The sequence below is a fragment of the Uloborus diversus genome, unplaced genomic scaffold (genome assembly GCF_026930045.1).
Source record: "Uloborus diversus isolate 005 unplaced genomic scaffold, Udiv.v.3.1 scaffold_322, whole genome shotgun sequence".
Classification (NCBI taxonomy): Eukaryota; Metazoa; Arthropoda; class Arachnida; order Araneae; family Uloboridae; genus Uloborus; species Uloborus diversus.
In genome coordinates this window covers 102,448-105,575 of record NW_026558486.1, presented here as the reverse complement: position 1 = coordinate 105,575, position 3,128 = coordinate 102,448, and positions in this window count along the sequence as shown.

Genomic DNA, 3,128 nt, shown 5'->3' with positions numbered 1-3,128 from the left:
TTCGAAAAGTATGGAATTTGATTCAAGAATGACGAAGATCTCACGTAGCGATTGAAACGAAAATTCTAGAGAAGTAATAAATTAGATTGAAAATAAGTGTTTTTATCTTTGAATATTGAACTATTTCACATAGAAGGTTGCTTTAACAGTTACGGCTTAAATGCCCGCACATGTTTCTCTTTTAATCGAACACTTAAAATTCAAAACCAAAACCAATTGAACTGAGTCCGTTTTTTAAGTGTAATTTTTCGAACGTAGACAAAATGTATTTTTTTTTTCAGCAGAAAGCAGAGGAGTAGAAAATGATTTCTTGCTAATGAAGTTGATAATAATTTTAATGCTTTATATCGTATTCGTGCGAATAAAAATTTAAAGGTTTACTGGGTGAAATTCGTAGTTTTAATTTTGCGAAGTATTTTTTCATTTGTACAAAAGGTCGAAAACTGCTATTAGAAACATCTACATTTCAGCATACAATGAAAATGTTTTTCTGCACAAAAAGGATTTTCTTTAGGTAAATCTAATTCTTTTTGTGCTTACATTATGCTGAGTGGTCTGGATGTAGTCAAAGCTTAAAAAAAGGAAGAACACTCTTCGATTAACAGTCAACTTATCCAAATGAAAACTGTAGCCTGCATAAAGGAGTCGAAACACCAAGTAGCATTCCCACTGCACTTATTTTATTACGTTTGTATGTTATGAGTACATGTAATGCGTAATACTAATATAAATTTGATATTCTTTCGGACAGCCCAAACTTGCCCGAAGTTCAGATAGTTTATAGCCGAACGCTCTACCGAAAAAAACTTATCAATTTAACCGAACAACTAAGTCCAGTTCTTTTAAACTTTATTGAAATATGAACACACAGAAAAGCTTTTTTTTTTTTTTGCCGAAAGCGACGTAAAAAATGGAAAACTGCATTAGAACTTTTTTTTTAAAAAATGCATAAGAACTACAGGCAGCATCAAGGTTTTTAAACAGCAAGGGGCGTTTTCGAAAACTTAATTTTTCGACCGTACGACTATTTTTCTTCATTAGCCAGCCAGATAAGTTTTAAAATGAGAAGGGAATAATATATAAGGTAAGATATTGAAGAAACATTTTTTTATTCTAGAAAATTTTTACAATTTGGCTGCTTGAACCGTTATGACTTAGATGGCAGCACGTGTTCATCATTTAACAGCACGGTTAAAATACAAACTAAATTGAACTATGCTCTTTTTTAAGCGTAGCTTTTCAAATGTAGTAAAAATGTGATAAGCTTTTTGTTTTTTTGCAAAAAGAAGAAAAAATACATACTTTACCCTTCAAATTGCGGTAGTAATTTTTTTATTTGTACCTTGATTCAAAAACTCATTAGAAGAATATATATTTCAATATATGATTTATTATTTTTTTCTGAACAAAAAACAATTCTATTGTAGTCTGAAATCTTAAACCTGTTACTTATATTTTCGCTTGCATTATGCTTTAATTTTCTTGCCAGAGCCAAAGCTTAAAAAGGATTTTAAAAAACGTACAATTCCGCAGTATTTTAGCACAAAGTCACTTCAAGTTTCCATATCAGCAAAGAGCGTTTCCTTCTCATTTATTCTATTCCTTCGTAGTTGTTATTCACTTACTTAAGTGTTCATGTAATGCGTGATATTTCTCTAATTTTTTGTTGCAGATTGTCCGGACGTGGGCCCGAACGCGCACTCTCCTGGTTACGAAGAGAACGCTCTGCCGATCAAGCTATTCAGCTCTGTCGGTCATAGCGCAAATTAAAGTTATAAGTTTAGCCGAAAACCTCATTCTGGTTCTTTAAAACAGGTTTTTCGGCTGAAAAAAACAATTTTTAGACCGTGGGTCTATTTTTCGTCAGTAGCCAGCACCATAAGCTTTAAAATGAGGCGTAAGTCAAACCAATCGATCAAGAATTGAGGAAAATCTGGCGTAGAAACCAAAAACAGGCTAAAGAAATAATATATAAGGATTATCATTTTTTTCTTTTTTAAATTCCCTGCAATATTTAAGGTTTACTTCCAACTACACTCAGTTTTTTTATGCAAACTTTTTTTTTTAAATTTTGACGGCTTTTAAGTGCCAAACGCTGCCGATCGTTCGAACTTTTACGAACGAATATCAAAGCACATTCAAGGCAAGTAACATAAACAAGCTGATGTGTGCGTCACATGACTTCCTTTTACTCCAACTTAATGTCATTTTCTTATTATTGGCAGTTTTTATATGATTCAATAGTTTGCTCTCTAAATATCACCAACAGTGGCCAATTTGAAACCAGATTAAAAAAAAAAAAATAAAAATAAAAATCGCCAAATTTGGTGACCAAAAAGACTGGCGATATATCGCCAAGTGTCCGCCAAATTATAACACCAGTTGAGTTTACATCGAAATTAACAATGATTTCCCCCCAAAAAGAGGCAAAAGACCCCCTTTAGAGCATCCGAATGCAACCAAAAAGGAAGGTACACAACTAGATCCCACTAGGAGTCTACGTACCAAATTTCAACTTTCTAGGATATTCTGTTCTTGAGTTATGCGACATACATACACACACACATACATACGTATATACAGACGTCATGAGAAAACTCGTTGTAATTAACTCGGGGATCATCAAAATGGATATTTCGGGTGTCTGTACGTTCCTAGGCATATATCCACGTGTGGTCGAGTTGAAAAAAAAAACTCAACATTCATTCAGGGGTGAGCAAAATGGAAATGAAGGCCGATTTTTGAGTGAAATTTTTTTCGCGAATACAGTACTTCCTTTTTTGTAAAAGGAAGTAAAAATTAAGTTTTTGTATCTTTTTTGCACTAGGTAACGTATAATTACAGTTTGTAATATTACTTGTGAAAACGTTAATAAATTAAAACCCCCATTTGATTGGAAATATTGCAGTATTAAATGAAACCTTCGTTTTATCTTAGCATATATGTGGAATTCATCTGTAAATTGATAAAGCTCCATTGTTCACGGAATCGACTTTTTATTGCTTCAACACAAGTTGAAAATGAGTTTTCCATGTCATTAAATTTATAACATTAAGTAATAATAATAACAACAACAACACTAATAACAACAACAAAATAATTGATAAAGTAACTTTTCTGCTTTGATG